The following is a 17,249-nucleotide window of genomic DNA, read 5'->3' as shown; positions in this document are numbered from 1 at the left end:
ACTCCTAGCTTTCTAGGTTCTGTGTGACAAGTTGGATTTTTTTTTTTCCCCCCATGATAGCAGGTAGGTTGATTTTTAACTGTCTGTATGCTTATGAGATTTCCTCTTTCTCCTTAAAGCTCAGGAATTCTAACCTGCTTGTCTGTGATTTTTCTTTCTTGTCAATCCAGCCTGAAACTCCATACATATGCTTCCAATCTGAGGATTCAGATCTTTCTTCAGTTCAGGGAAATTTTCTCTTACTCTTTATTGAATGATTGCCTTTCCTTCATCTGTTCCTTTTCCTCTTTTAGAAACACTTATTATTTTTATATTAACTCCTGATCCCTCCAGTTTCTCCTTTTTCTCTTGGATACTTTAATTTCTTTTATCATTTTGTTCACTACTTTGAAGAATATCTTGCATTTGCTCTTGTAGAGCATGAGTTAGGATCTTAATGATCATCTTCTCCTTTAATTTAACTAATAAATTTTCCACTGAGATCTTATTTTTATGCAAGTAAAGTCTTTTAAAACTGCTTTCGGAACTCTTATTAACCTTATTTTCTATTTTTCTAGCAGTTCTGTCTCACTGAGAACTTGTTTTGATTGTTCTACCTGATCTTCCTCTGTCTGGTTGCTGGGATTTCTTAAATGGGTAGTTAGTTTTCCCCGTCTGCTCTTTAGGACTCAGGCCTGGTTGTTAAAGTGTCCTTCATGGTGGGAATCCTACAGGAGGTGAAAAGAAAATGGATTTATGGTCCTGTAGGCCTGCAGTGCAAAGACAGAGGCCAGCATTCTGCTGAGACACCTGGAAGAAACTTTGAGAAACCTTTACTCAGTCAACTCAGGAGAAGGGAGAGTTTATTCACCTGTTCTTCCCTCTCTTGGTTTTGGAAGGGTTTGAACGACCGGCACATGTCTACTAGGTTGATGTCAACTTTGAGGAAGTGGAGGGCATAGCTGGGATCCACAAATCCCTGATGGACAAGCTCTTCCTTTTGTGTATCAACACCCATAAGTCCTGGCTTGCAACTGTACTCTGCTGTTGATTGCCCAGTCCGGTGGAAGAGGGAATCCTACACTAGCTCTATCTGAAGGGACTGTAAGGAACCCAGACTCTCACTCACAGGTCTCAGCACCTGCCTGCTGGAGAAACAAGTAGTTTGTTCTGGGAGTGCTGCGATGGGGACTTCACTCAGGCCACATCTTCCCAGAACCCCCGGTATGTGTCTCTTATTGAAGGATTTTAAGCGTAGAAGTGACATGGCCAGATTTGCATTTGAACAGGGTTGTAACCCTGGAGGCAGGGGAGCTAGTTAAGAGTTTGTTGCAGGGGTCCAGGAGGGAAATGAAGGTGGTCTGGACTATGATGGTGGCACAGCAGACGGAAAAAAGTGGCAGATTTGAGACTTGATGAGAAGTCTTATTTAAGACTATAGAACAGATTGATTAATTGGAGATGGTGGCTAAGGAAGAGGCAGGAGTCAGTAATTAACATGCTCAATTAATTAAATAGAATTCAGAAGACGATCAGTCAAACTTATGCAGAGAATCTGCCTGAACTTTGGCAAAAGGAATATGAAAATTTAGGCAAAACAGTTTATCCTCAATGTTAAACAGGATCTGAATAAAAAAACTCAAATAAGAAAAAATAACATTGCTTTAGTTCATTTGCAAAATATTCATATAGCACCTAATATGTGCTAGTCACTGTGCTAGGGGCTAGAGATATAGCTCCGAGTACAGCATTACCTTTCAGCAAGAGGCAACAAGATGATCTGAGATGCTTATGGCTGGTCTACCCTGTCAAAATTACTTGGCCACACAATTAGAAAGGGGAAGGGCTCAAAAAACCTTTTATAGTAGGGTATTACACTAGAATGGGAGAGAGGAAGCCTCTCAGATATTAATTTTGGTTTTTCCTTTTTTCATTGAGGGCAATTTCAGCTGCTTCACTGTATAGGAAGATATATCACTATGGAATCTCTAAGTATACATTCTGAAAGAAAGGCAAATGACCTTGAAGTCATCTAGAAGGGCTAGGGTAAGGCACCTTAGCATCACTTGAGGGGAGCTGACTGGCTCTGATCCAGTAGATGGTACAGAGCTACTCTCAAGAAAGAACTGAGCCACCCTGGGTACTGGCTGGCAGACCCCTTGTACATGGTGGGGGTCTGAGGGCCACGGGCTCAACTATAGGCCATTGGCTGTTACTGGCACATCAGGGACTTGAGAATGTACATTCTACGGACAGAAGATGTATACGGGACCTCATGGTGACTCTCGGAAATGAAGGCACGAATTTTCTGTATTTCCAGATTCTTTCAGGCAACTGTTAATGTAAACAAGAAAAGAACAATCAAAGTTGCAGTCATTGCGTTTAGAACCCCACCCTGTCACACTACTGAAGATGATCCTTAGTCATTAGAGCAAATATTGCTGAGAATCCACTCAATGGTTCTGAAAAGATGTAGCAATTTTCTGTTTGTGAGTTGCCATTTGTAATACACAGATAAGTGGGCATGAAACAGTCTCAAAACCAGCTGTGGATGGAGAGGAAAAAGAGGGATGGTAGTGATTTTACCAGCAACATGAGAAGTGACTCTCCTGCCCACATGCCATAGACATTTATACTTCTGTTTCTTAATCCCCACTTCTTCCCCCTGCCCTACCATGTCACTCCTATGAGCTGTATAGAACAAAGCTGAAGACAGTGCCTCAAAGAATGTAAGAAGGCAGTAACCAGGGCACTGGGAAAAGATGGTCAGGGAAGAAGAGAGATCCATCTCTCTGAGGGGTGAGGGAGTGAGTTGACCATCTGCCATGGTGGAGGCAGATGCCAGCAGCAGCTCCAGCAGGGGACCTAGAGCCACTCATCATCTGAGAACTCCTCACCTCCCCTTCAGCTCCCCTCCCACCGACTGCCCAGGCAGTGAGGAATATTGGCATGGCTATGTCAATAATGGGAATTTGAGTACCTTTCCAGTTTTGAAAGGTAACCTATAGAATTATATTTTTGTTCTCTAAATATTGGTAAATTGGTAAATATCTTTGTAGTATTTTTATAGATTATTTAGAGAGATTGTAGATTAAATGTTCACAAATTCTCCTTATAGTAGATATTCTACTGTGCGAGTCCTAAGCTAGAGTCCGGGGGACAGGGCACACACTTGGTCTACTCTGTCTCCCATCCATGTGGTATCTCTTTCATATTTGTGAGGTATTTTTCTTGTCTTATCTCCTCCATGGGTAAGTAGGTCTGATTAGGGCTTGGCCCCCTGCATAAGTCTGGCTAAGTCCCTCTCTCTACTTTAGAGACCGAGTCATTTTAGGGCCATAAGAAAGGGAGGAGGAAGCTCTTCTTAGGTGTTGAAGCCTAGATTCTAGCCTAGTTTACCAGAAAACATATCGTGTGCTTGCTCTGCTATTAATAAAGTACTGCTTCATATCCTTTTGTTGGACGTGAAGTGTATATTCCCCGCAAGTCCAGAACTCTAGACAGGGTCTGTTATTCTTACACTCTTTCCCTCTTTCTCTGTTCCTCTTTCTTCCTCCCTCCCATCCATTATGTGCCAACAGCTATTCTAAAATTCTGTATTAATTAACTCATTTTATTCTCAGAGTAGCCTAATAAGGTAGATACTGGTGTCATCACTCCATTGTACAGATGAGGAAACTGAGGCACACAGATGATGAGTAACACGCAGCAGAGCCAGGCAGTTTAGCACCAGAACCCACACACGTAACCCCTTTCCTATGCTCTACAGCAACTCCAGGTGTGGTGGGTCTGGTTTGAGAAGAAATTTATTATAGATCAATATTGAGGCTTGTGTTCAGATGTAGCCAAGATATGTTACCAGCAAACATGCTTCAAGAGTGCTAAGGGGACAAATGCTTCCCTTTTTAGAAAGAGTCCCCCTTCCAAAAAACTACAGGAACTGGAGGAACAAAATCATGTACACTTCCCTATGATTTTAAACTTGTGGACCAAACCTGGAAGATTTATTTTCATCTGTTGAGTAGCAACACCAAGACATGGGAACACAGTGATTCTAGAACCATATTTCTCCAAATACGTTCCAAGGAATCCTAGTTCTGCAAGCTATTGGTGGATGTACAGAGACTTTATTGGTCAAGTAAATTTGGGAAATTACACTTTAAATAGACGTAAATAGGTTTCTTCATTGAAGGACTTTCGAGAGCCCTTGACATGCACGTAGGCATAGTGAATCTCCAAGAGGAAGATAGGACGGGAATCTTCTGACAAACTGATCGGACCACAGAATCAATCTCCTCCCTGCCTCAACACACACTTATTTTATTTGCTGAGGACATCTCACAGGAAGAAAGGCCACTCTAGATTTGGAGTAGAATGCTAGAGGATGGCAAATTCCTCAAGAATAGGAACACTTTTCTGTTTTGTAAACCTACTTTCCCCATTAGCACTAAGGGATAGATAATAGCATTACTGTCTTGAATCAGTGTCTTAGGGATAAACTGGCCTACATCCTGAAGTGTCCTTATCTAGTTGAGAAACATACCTGCTTTCTTCTCCTTGTGCAGGGTGCTCTTAACCATTCATGGTGACATTCTTGCATTTTTGCAGTTGTTTTCCAAGCAATTCTTTCAACATTACCTCATTTTAACCTATTGGGTAATTTATTTTTAGCCTCAAATCCAATTAATTCCAAAGGTGTTAGGGGAACCTGATCCAAACATTTGTCTATTTAACCCTTTCTTAGAGGAAATACTGCATTTTCCCTATTCTGTACATAATTGCTGCTCTGTAACCTTGGCTAATTAAGGAGGAAGGGACATAAAATTCATGTGACAGGGCTGTGGCACCACAGAGGTCACAAGATATTTTAGGGAAGACTAAAAGTTGGAGAGGTAAAGCTAACAATAAAAAATGTGTTTCTAATTTAACATGTTCACAATAGTTTACACATGAGGCTGCAACTAGAACATGTTGGAAACAGAATAAGTAAAATAAAAACTTGAAAAACAATCTCAGTTTGTGGATTGAAGCATTTTAGGGGAAATATTTGCTTTAAATTAATTCCAAGTCCCCACAATGAAGTATGGATCTTTTCTCCATTTCTCTGTGGTGGGTGTGTTGGGTATATGGACCAGAGGAAAACATATCAAAAGAGCTTTGAAGTGTTTCGATTCAAACCAACCCTCAGTGGAAAGGCTGAGGGGAGAGGGGTGTGAAAAATTCACTATTTGGCAAATTCTCAAAATAATTTTTCTTTTATCTTTTTTTTCCCTTCTCTCCCAGGTTCTTAATTCTGAGACAGGAATGATAAAGGGGCCCACAGTGCCTGCTCTTGGAACCAAATTCTAAAATGTGAGTGTTCAGAATCTTGTAAAAACACTTGATCAGTTAGATCGATTTTAGTGGCTCAGGCAGTGAGGACCAGGTGGGAGTCATCGGATTGCTGTCACCAGGACCAGAGCAGGTGCTGCCCCTGCAGAGGGCAGAGATAGAAACACTTTGGCAAGAAGGTTGTTTAGGAAGGGTTTGTACCAGGAAGACGCCCTTTCGTCACTCCCTCCCTCCCACCCTTCTTCTTTCCTTTCTTCCTTCCTTTCTCTTCTTTCCCTCCTTTTTCTTTCTTCCATTCTTCTTCTTTTTCCTAGGACAAAGAAAGCAATCCACAATTCTTTATCCAAAACTCTGAGTCAAGGCCTGTTTTAGAATTCAGAATATTTCAGATTTTAGAAAGGTAATTCAGTGTATATATTGTGTAGTATGTATACTCCCCTGCAAAGTCTGAGGAAGCACTGTGTAATTACTTTCACTTTAATGCATGAATATCATCACTCAATAGGATACATACAGCCTATGAAGAGCTTCATGTTTGGCTAGGTCACATTTTGCACTCACCAAATCTTTTGCTTTTCACAGCTTTTGGATTTTGACATCTTGGATAATGGCATGTGGAGTTTTAAAAATAAACTTTGTTGAGGTGTAACGTACATACTGGTAGGAAGTATCCATTTTACGGGTACAGTTTGATGAGTTTTGACATGTATACTCACTCACAATCAAGATACAGACCATTTCTATCACCCCCCCGCCCAAATTTTCCTCACGCCCTCCCACTCCAGGCCCGGGACAACCAACTGCATTCTTTCACCGTAGACTAGATTTGTCTTTTTTAGAATTTCTTGTTGAAAATGAAATCATACAGTATTTACTCTCTTTATGTCTGGCTTCTTTTTGTCAGCTTAATATTTGTAGATTCATCCACGTTGGTACATATGTCAGTAGGCTGTTCCTTCCTGTTGTTGAATGGTATTCCTTTGCACTGAACTACCATAGTTTATCTGCTTACCTGTCAGTGGGCATTTGCACTGTCGAAACAATGCAAAGGTTTTGGCTATTATGAATAAAAGTTCTATGAAGATTTGTGTACAAATTGCTCAAACCATTTATTTGGATAAATACCTAAGAATAGAATTGCTTGATCAGATAATAAGTGTATACTGTACTTTTCTTAAAAGGTACTTGATGGAGGTTCAAGAGAGGTTAAAATAACTTGCTCAGAGTTACACCTAATGAGCTGCTCAGTAGAAAAGATAGGATTTTAAAGTAGGTCTTCTGAATAATAATAATAATAATAATAATAATAGCTTCCATTTATTGAATACTTAACACATATCTTGGCTGTTGCAAATAATGCTACAATGAACATTGGGTGCATGTATCGTTTTGAATTAGTGTTTTCATTTTCTTCAAATATATGTACCCAGAAGTGGAATTGCTAGATCTTATGGTAGTTCTATTTTTAGTTTTTTTAGGAACCCCCATACTATTTTTCATAGTGACTGCACCATTTTACATTCCTACCAAAAGTGTACTAGGGTTCACTTTTCTCTACATCCTCACCAACATTTGTTATTTCTTGTGTTTTTGATGATAGCCATTCTGACAGGTATGAGGTGATATCTCATTGTAATTTTGATTTGCATTTCTCTGATGACTAGCGATGTTGAGGAGCTTTTCCTATGCCTGTTGGCCATCTGTCTGTCTGCTTTGCAAAAATGTCTATTTAGGTTTTCTGCTTATTTTTAAATTTTGTTTGATACTGACTTGTATGAGCTATTTATGTATTTTGGATGTCAACCCTTTATCCATCATATCATTTATGAATATTGCCTCCCATGAACTAGGTTGTCTTTTCATTTTGTCAGTGGTTTCCTTTGCTGTGAAAAAGCTGTTTTAGGTCCCATTTGTTTATCTTTGCTTTTCCTTTGCCTTGAGAGACAGATCCAAAAAAATATTGCTATGATTTATATTAAAGGGTATGCTGCCTGTGTTTTCTTCTAGGAGTTTTATGATTTCCAGTCTTACATTTAGGTCTTTAATCCATTTTGAGTTTATTTTTGCATAGGAAGTCAATTTCTAATCCCTGCTTTCCTTCCATTTGTATTTGTTTTTTTCTAACACTCCCTGAGAACTCACTTACACTCACGTTTATCCCTCAGTATGCTCTTACTCTGGTGGATTGTCCCAGAGTGTAAAACTCTCTGTGGCCAAAGTAATAATTGGAAAAATTGATACAAAGTAATAGTAGAAACATTGATTTCGGAGAAGGCTCCTTTAAAGACCAATCAAAGTATCTCAGTTTGATTGGGCTTTTTGTCTTGCCCTGTTTTGTGCATAGTTCTGTTTAGGATGGGGCTGGATCTTTATTGGGATGTTCTGAGTTCAGAACACCAAAATGCTGTACTTACTAATTCTGAATCTTTTAAATGTATATTTAATCTTTTAAATGGAATGTTTTCTGGAACTACTACATTTTTCAAGATACATTTGCTAACACCCACAGATAAAAGATATGCATGATTTCTTTTGAATTTGGCATGTTATTGCATAAGGTAGTAAAAGCCTATTTTATCACATAGTGTAATGAACTATTCACTCTGATAACATTCAATCTTCATCATATTTCAACTTACAACTTTTTAAAGATTTTCTATTTACTATTACAAATATATTTTCAAATGTATGATGAAAATTTTAGATTTCAACTTAAAAGATGTGAAGGGATACATAGTTTTTTGAAGTTATTTGAGGGGATATGTGAGCAGGAAAGCCTGAAGACTGCTGATGTGAGAGACCATGATATAATGGCCAGCACTGCCTGACCTTGGGAGAGGTCCTTGGTGGAAGTGATTCACCTGGTGACTTGCCATGCACTTGTATATAGACAGGTGATTCAATGATTCAGTGAGAAAACAATGACAAATAGTTTGGTAAGTCTTTGAGAAAGGAAGTACAGGATGTGTGAGAGCACTAGTCAGCCACCCCCTCCAGACATGAGAACCACAGTTTGACGTTCCAGGCAACATTCTAGAACAGATTACCAAAGGACTGATTTGGAAATAATAAAGTAGTGATCATTGGGACTTCCCATATCTTCAGCAAGTCACCATCACTAACCTTGTTTCCTTCCTCGACAGGGGATAGATTGGAAGATCATTCATTCATTCAACAAAACCAAACAAAGAAAGTATTTTTTAACACCTATTATGTGCCAGAAACTCTTATAGGCACTAGATATACAGCAGTGAATAAAAGAGTAAAAATCCCTGTTTCCATGGAACTTACATTTTAGTAGTGGATAAAGACAAAAGACAAGATAAATAAGTAAAATATTTAGTATGTTAGAGATTGATAAATTCTAAGACTTAAGCAGAGTAGAGGGATTTGAGGTGTGTTTTTGCAGGAAATTGCAATTTTGCTGGTGTGACCAGGCAAGTTCTCACTGACAAGGTGACTGTGAAGTAAAGACCAAGAAGTCAAGACGATGATCACTATGTGACCATCCAGGGGAAGAGTATTTGAGGTCAAATGGCAAGTGCGTTGGAATAGCAAGTGCAAAGGCCCTGAGGCAGGAATACTAGAGAAACAGTGAGGCTGCTGGTGGGGCTGAACAGAGCAAGCAAAGCTGGAAATAGAGGTGAAGTGAAAAATGTAGCCAAGGGCCAGGTCATACTGGGTCTTTGATCATTGCAGACCTTTGATATTAACTCTGAGTGAGGTAAGTTTTGAGTAATGAGGAGGAATGAGGAATGATGAGATTTGACATATTTACAGGATCACTCTGACTGAGAGTTGGGTACAGACTGAGAGGGCAAGGGTGGGAAAAGGGGAAAGATGCTGCTGCCCTGTACCTGGATGGTGGCAGTGGAGATGCTGAAAGTGATCAGATTCTGAATATATTTTGATGTTAGAGCTGAAGGATTAGCTGACCAACTGGGTGTAGAATGTGAGATAAAGAGAGGAGTCAACTATAACGCCAAGGTTCTTAGCCTGAGGGGATAGAAGAATGAGTTTTCATTTCTTGAGACTGGAAATCTGCAGGAAGAGCTAGTTTATGATGTTGGTGGTGGTAGGGCAGTTATCAGAAGCTCAGTATTCAACACATTAAGTTTGGAAACCTTATTAGACATTCAAATGGAGATGCCCAGTAGACAGTCAGATATTCAGACCTGTTGTTCAGGGGAGAGCTGGGCTGTGAGCATCAGCCAGTGCTGCCCAAGCCATGAGTCTGGATGAGATCATCTCGGAGTAGGTGTGGTTAGAAAAGAAATGGAGTCCAAGGACTGAGTTCTGGGATACTTCAAAATTCAGATGTCAAGCAAGTGAAGAGGAACTGGAGAAGACATAGCCAGAAATGTAAAAGGAAAACCCAAGTGGGTATGGTGTCCTGGAAACCAAATGAAGAAAATGTTTAAAGGAGGAGTGGGAGATCAGGGAAAGGCAATAAACATAGAGTAGCTGGATTTCAGTAAAGCATGTGGCGAAGTCTAATAAAATCCTATCAACAAGGAAAACCACCAAACTGGGTGGAAAACAGTAAACGGGATTTTTAGCTAGCTGCCCAGTTGTATTCAAAGATCCTGATTAATGGAGTATTATTAATTCAGGCAATATGACTTAAAATTGCAAAATCCTTGGCCCTAATTAGTAAACTTGGAAACTCCTGAAGTTCTTGCAGTTTGTTATGGGAGACCAATATTTTTTTTCAATATTAAATTATATTGTGATATGTAATATGCTTTTCAACCCTACACATTCTCCAAGCCTCCAACATGTGGATTCTGATAAACCTCCGAGGGAGTCCTACCCTGCTTTTGAATTGGAGGAATTCACAGGGGTCTTTAAGTGCCTTAGGATTCTGTTCTCAACCCAGATTTTTCAAAATTAAAAAAATTAAATCAATGTTTTTGATGGCAGCATAGAGCAAGTCATTACATTTATGAATGTTTTAAAGCTTTAACTAATAGCAAATACATCACATAATGAGATCTGTATTCAAAAAAAACCTGAATAAGCATTGATGATCTTTTGGCAATTTTGGAGTACAATTTGATGTCTGAAGGCTGGAATATTGAAAATGTAATCTTGACTTAAAAAATTAAAGAATCAGACTACACACAACAGACCACTGAGTTTGAAGTCAAGTAGGGGCAAGAATCAGGAGTGAATAATTAAAAGGATGGTTTGTAACCATTTGAAAAGGAGGCAGCATGACTTAGCAGGTCATTCCGCCCTCGTTCCATCCCAGGGTACAGTTGCTACACTGGCAGAGCAGGGAACGGTAATTTTTGAAGTTCTGCCTTTGACAATAATCTATCATCATATCACTGAAGCATCATCAAAGAGTCTAAAGTAGATTAATATCGTCACAAAGGCACATGATTTATAGTCAGAGGACCTGGATTTGGGTCTTAGCTGTGCAACTTATTTATGTGGTACAGGAAAAATTTACCTACCCTCTGTAAATCTTAGTTTCTTCATCTGAAAATGACACAAATAATACCTTTATTACACATTGCTGTCAGGTTCAAATGAGCTATATAGATGAAACAATTTCTGAAGCATAAAGTACTAATTACACATCAGTTATTCTATATTGGAGAACTGTTGCTCAAATGCTAGCAGCTACCAAAAGTGCTGATGAGATCTTGGCTGATTTACAGAAAGAATAGCATGTAGAACAAGAGAAATGATAGTTTTGTCTCTGCCCTGTGACAGTTATACAAGGAATTCTATATTAGGTCTATATTTTTAGAGGGACATAGGCAAATTGAATTGCAACTAGAGAGCCTCATCAGAATATTGAGAAGATTGGAAAAATACCCCATGAGGAATATTTTAAGGGACTGAGAAGACTTGGTGGTGTGATGATATGGATGAGATAACCATCTTCAAATAGCAAAGGAATGTTAGGTGATGGAAAGATTTGGTTTGTTCTGTTTGGTCTCAAGGGTTAGCAATAGGACAGAATGGATGAAGCCTGACTCCTAATTACAGCATAAATGGCAGTGACAATTTTCCCTTTTATTTCTGTGGACTTGTTTGATTCCTGTTCACTGATGTCCTGTTAGAGACCAGGGCCTTTAATAAAGAGTGACTTACTCAAGGTCATCCATCTGTTCACCAGAAACACACACTCTGCACAACCACTGCCTGAACAGAGTCATGCCCTTTCAGGCTGCTCCTCTGACATTTGAATGCTTAAGTGTGGAAAGAGTGTATTTTTCCTCCTAGTTTTCTAGGACATGATTCTGCTGTGAGTAGTACTTCACAGTGAAATGACTATGATATTTCAAATTGCTGTTTGGTTGAATGGATGAAGCCAGACTCCTAGTCACAGAGAGAAACAGCTTTCTGATAGAGCTATGCATGGCTAAAGCAGGACTGGAGAAATCCCCATCAACAGAGGCTTTCCAGCTATGGACTGACTCCCTGGCAGGGAAGAGGATTCATGAATCAATGGGTAGTCTGGCACAATGACCTCTTACTGCCCTCTGACCTCATGAGTCCATCATTCCATGACAGCCTTATTTATCTTTCTGTGTATCCCTGTACCATATGATATTCCCAGTAATAGTGTGCCATAATATGTTTTGACTGCATTTCCCACATTATTTAATCCTGGATTAAAAAACATCATTTCAACTGATATGTACCCGTTAATTTTTCTGACACTCTGCCTTGGCTCCCTGGCACTTGTTGTGACCATTCATGTGCCTTAGAAACAGCAGATCCCAGAGAGACTTCATATGTGACAGGATTTTCCAAGGCCAAACTAATGGCATTTAGTCTTTATCCCAAATGAAGGAATGACTTTGATCTGTCAGCTGTGAAAAGTAAACTGGGCATGACCTTCACTCATCACCAATCATCTCACTTAATGACATTTGTTAACTTTATTCTGATATTAGATCACGGTCTTTCTTTCTTCTGTCAGGTTTATTTTTTTCATCCAAATTCTAATTATTTCCATTTATATGTATATGGAAAGCTCAGAAGTCTAAGTAGTGAATGTGGAGTTTATCCCTGTGTGGCTCAAACTTTGAAGACAACCCGTGTATTTGCTAATATTTGCCCAATTAAGGGCAGAAAATAAAGAGATAAGCTTTAAAGCCAAATATACTTTAAAGTATTCACTTCATTGCCCTTGAGACCTTGAGCATTTCTTTTGTTGTGCAGATTATATGTTCTAGCTCCTTTGGTTCTGTTGTGCCTTTTCACCCGGAAGGCCCCCAAATGACAATTATTGCTTCTTAGAGGATGCAACTTCAGAGAAGCTGTCACAGTGAATCAGGCTGAACCTGACTTGAAGAAACCTTCTGGGATGTGAAATGTTGCAAGTGTTTTACGTGATTGAAACTCTTATTTGATTAAAAGATATCAGAGCACCAAAAGCGGGTTAATCTTTTCACAGCATGACAGAAGATAGGCTAATCAGTTTTCTCACGATCATTCTGAAATAAGATAAATATAATCAGTGGTGTAGCATTTTATAGTAATTCTCAGCTGTCTCAGTACTTCTTAAAACACTTTCCTTTAAATTAATATTTAAATTTTATAATCCAAACTGATAGTTTATTTAAACATATTTATACTATACATAGATAAGAACTAGAATAAATTAATCTTGAAAATGTTTGTTCAAAATCATTGGTCTAGGTAAGAAAATTGTGTCTACCATAAAACTGGGATTGACTCCCTATTCATCTGCTGATTGTTGCCCTTGAATTCTGAGCCACATCGGTCAACCTCTGTCCCATCTCACATCAGAAGGCTAAAATAACTCGGACAGAGAGTACATGCAAAATTCCTTATTTCTCTTCTTTCTCCCAGGCGTCTCTGAATGAGTAGTGAAAGGGAACAAAAAGAGAAACAATATGTGTTAAGTTTGTTTTTAAAATTTATTAAAAAAATTCTTTGCCTCAGAGGGGTAAGAGGGCAGGTGATTATTTTCATGGCTACATTCCTGTTCATTGAATTAACTGAATCGTTAAAGGATAGTATAAATCAAATGAAGGTTTCTAATCAGTTTCATTCCATTAAAGTATAAAATTATATTTAAAATTTTAACAAAGGACTTGAAAGACCTGTACTCTGGAAACTATAAGACGTTGATGAAAGAAATTAAAGATGACACATATAAATGTAAAGATGCATTGTATTTGTACACTGGAAAAATTAATAAATGCTCATACTCCCAAAGCAATCTACAAATTCAGTGCAATCCCTATCAAAAATTGTTAATATCCAAATAATTATAAAGAACTCACAACTCAATATCAAAAAAACCAAACTACCCAATTAAAAAAATGGGCAGAGGACCTGAATAGACACATTTCAAAGGAAGACATATAGATGGCCAACAGACACATGAAAAGATGCTCAGTATCACTAGCCATCAGGAAAATGCAAATCAAAACCACAGTGAGATATCACCTCACACCTATGAGAATGACTATTATCAAAAAGACAAGAAATAACAAGTGTTCTTGAGGAGGTGGAGAAAAGGAAATCCTTGTGCACTGTTGTCAGTAGTGTCAACTGACACAGTCACTATGGAAAACAATATGGAGGTTCCTCAAAAAATTAAAAGTTGAACTACCATATGATCTAGAAATTCCACTTCTGGGTAGTTATCTGAAGAAAATGAAAACACTAACTCGAAAAGATATATGCATCTCCATGTTCATTGCAGCATTATTTACAAAGCCAAGATATGGAAATGACCTAAGTGTCCATTGATGGATGAATGGATAAAAAAAATTGTGGTATATATATATATATATATATATATATATATATACACACACACACACACACACACACACACACACACCCCACACACACACACAATGGAATATTACTCAGCCATAAAAAGAATGAAATCTTTCCATTTGCAACAACATGAATGAACCTAAAGGGTTTTATGCTAAGTGAAATTAGAGAAAGACAAATACCATGTGGTTTCACTTATGCGTGGAATCTAAAAAACAATAAATGGAACAAACAAAACAATACATAGATAAAGATAAACTGGTGGTCACTAGAAAGGCAGGGTGTGGGGGGTTGGGTGAAGTGGGTATAGGGGATTAAGAGGTACAAACTTCCAGTTATAGAAAAAAAATCATAGGGATGTAATATACAGCATAAGGAATATAGTCAGAAATACTGTAATAATTTTGTATGGTGACAAATGGTTACTAGACTTATCATGGTGATCATTTCATAATGTATTTAAATGTCGAATCACTAAGTTGTACCTAAAACTAAAATAATATTGTGCATCAACTATACTGCAACAAAAAAGAAATGTAATGCCTATCAAATGGCTTTTGTTAGAATGCCTTTGAGAGTAAGTCCCTTTTATTTAATAAACATAAATTCAAATAAACTGCTAGAATTATTATCAGTTGTATGCTAGAAATAATGATCCTCAGGGTTGGAGTTATAACCTGTGGAAGTGACTGGATTTGATACCTCAGTTCTTAAATCCTCCCAGCATGTCACCAAGAATGACAACCATTTTAGACATTTTGACTTGAAATTAGGCTTGAAAATAGCTACTCTCTAGGGGTGAGTTAACATTTAATGTTGGGCAAGTAGAAATGACTGCTGATTTTCATTCTTTGTATTAATTCCATGGGGAGGGTGAGCTAGTAAAACATTTGTGTGAGCTGGTCATTATTTGAAATTTATTTACCAAAGTGGCTTACGTAATAATCATCCCTGTGCTAAATCAGTCAGTCAACAAGTTTTTACTGAGTCCCTACTGGATTAGAGTAATGTACAGTAATGATGTATTCAGTAGTATACAGATGTTTGAAGCAAAGATTAGACATGAGCTCGACCCCCAAAGCCTTACAAGCCATTAGAGGAGACAAACAGACACATATCCTCAACTGAAATGTAACCAGATGACTTAACTCCCAGAGCGTGGAGGAGGAAGGGCTGGGCTGGGATTGTTCTGGTGGGTGATGGGATGGGTTAAGTGTGGGAAACTTCCATGATGTAGGTGCCTTGGTCTGCGTTCGGTAAAAAACAGTTAGTGGCTTGGTAGATGAGAAAAGCAATTTGGCTTAGTGAATACAGTATAATTCAGACAAAGACTGAAGTAGAGAATGGAAGTCTTTTTAATGTATCTGTAGGTATAGCAAGATAGACAAGCATACAAATAAGAGAGGTAATGGATAAAGTTATTTGAAACCAAGGTTTGAGCAGGGATGAGATTGGAAAGGTATGAGTTGCATATCACAATGATAAGCTCCATTTTAACTTTGTTAAACTCAGGGCCCTTCATGAAAAGAAAAGTAATTAAAGGAGAGGCTTTTATCTGGGGACTGCTCATGTGGGAATCCTCCCCATGCTTACCATGTCTGGCTAATTTAAGACAGACCCAAACTTGACGAGCATCGCAGAATGAAAAATTTGCTATCTGGAAGTTTCTGAACAAATGTCCCTTGCTCAAGCAAATATTCTGGTTTCTGACTGATCACCATCATTCAGCATCATGCGAACATTGTTGGTTGACTTTCCCTTTTATTATTAGTTCCTTCCCATACTTAAATACTGTCACCATAGCAGTATGTTCAGTTAGATTCCATTTTTCCTGGCATTCTACCTTTTATTATAATTTTAAGGAAATAGCCAATTTTAGTTAAGAATACTTTCTAACTTGTTCCATTATGGAATGAATGACGACAGCTGATCCTTTAGACAGCACAGGCTTCTCAGCACACTTTACGGTAAGGTCACCCAACCAAGGAGGGCAGGGTCAGCAAAAAATACTACTTGTGGTAATGACAAATTTGCACAGGTAACTGAGCCAGGCAACTCTAATCTGAGCCTCATGTCCTAACAAGGTTCAATAATCACTATGCCTTTTTCTTTATTAGGTGTAAAATGGATATCAGTTTGGCCCATGACAATGCTAGTAAAATCATTCTCCAACTTCTTAATCTTCAATTCAGAGACTCTCTTCTGACTCTTAATGAGATCTATGATTTATGGGTCACTTAATATTAACAGGCAGGCTTCTTGGGCTTTACTTTTATTATCTCATTTAAACTACACAGCAGGCCTATGAGGTATTATACACACTGTTAGCTCTGTCTTAGGATGAGAAAATTCAAAAGAGACGTGGTATTTCTGTGGTCACAGAGCTGGGCTTCAAACCCAGATTGGTTTGACTGCAGAGCTTACGCTCTTTCTGTTATGCCACAAGAACTGTCCAGATTTTTATAAATGGTGGTCCTCATCCAACCACACCTGACTCTTCTAGCCCTGTTCTTGTCAATCTGAGTATGAGGGTCAGAGAACATCACAGTCCCTTCTTGTTTATGCTATTTATTCTAGTCTAATAAGCAATTATTTAGTGACAATTAAATCACATGTGTTGAGAAGTGTGTACTGGAAGAGTGTAAATATTAAGGAAATAAGATCCTTGCTGTAGGAAGTTCCTAACTGGCACTGACATCCTCTAGTCATGTAGAACACATTCCCTTGGATCCTTAGCTGCTCCTTGTGCTTGGAGCCCCCTTTCCCACTTCTTTACCTAGTTAGTTTCCAGACTTTCTTCAGATACAGCTCAGGAGAAAACAAGTAAACCTCATCTTCCTGGGATATTTTCTCTGATTCCTCAGATTTATTTGGATGGCTATCTTCCAAGAACCAGCAATGCTCAGTGCATAGTTCTGTTGCACCAAGTATGTTGTCATCGGTTTTTTTACTTCTCTGTCTTCCTCTCCACACTAAGTACTCATAACCTAGTCTTATTCATCTTTGTATTCTTATCACTTATCAGAGCATTGAGTGAACAAGAGAAGGAGCCAAGACAATGCTGTCTTTTGGGGGAGATGGTGAAGTAGAGGCTTCTAGATGGGAGAAGTCATTGAATTTCAGTCTTGCTGGAGAAGGAAGCATCTCCAAGGAGCTAG

Source organism: Physeter macrocephalus, chromosome 15 (assembly GCF_002837175.3).
Source record: "Physeter macrocephalus isolate SW-GA chromosome 15, ASM283717v5, whole genome shotgun sequence".
Classification (NCBI taxonomy): Eukaryota; Metazoa; Chordata; class Mammalia; order Artiodactyla; family Physeteridae; genus Physeter; species Physeter macrocephalus.
Note: the sequence above shows the minus strand (reverse complement) of the source record.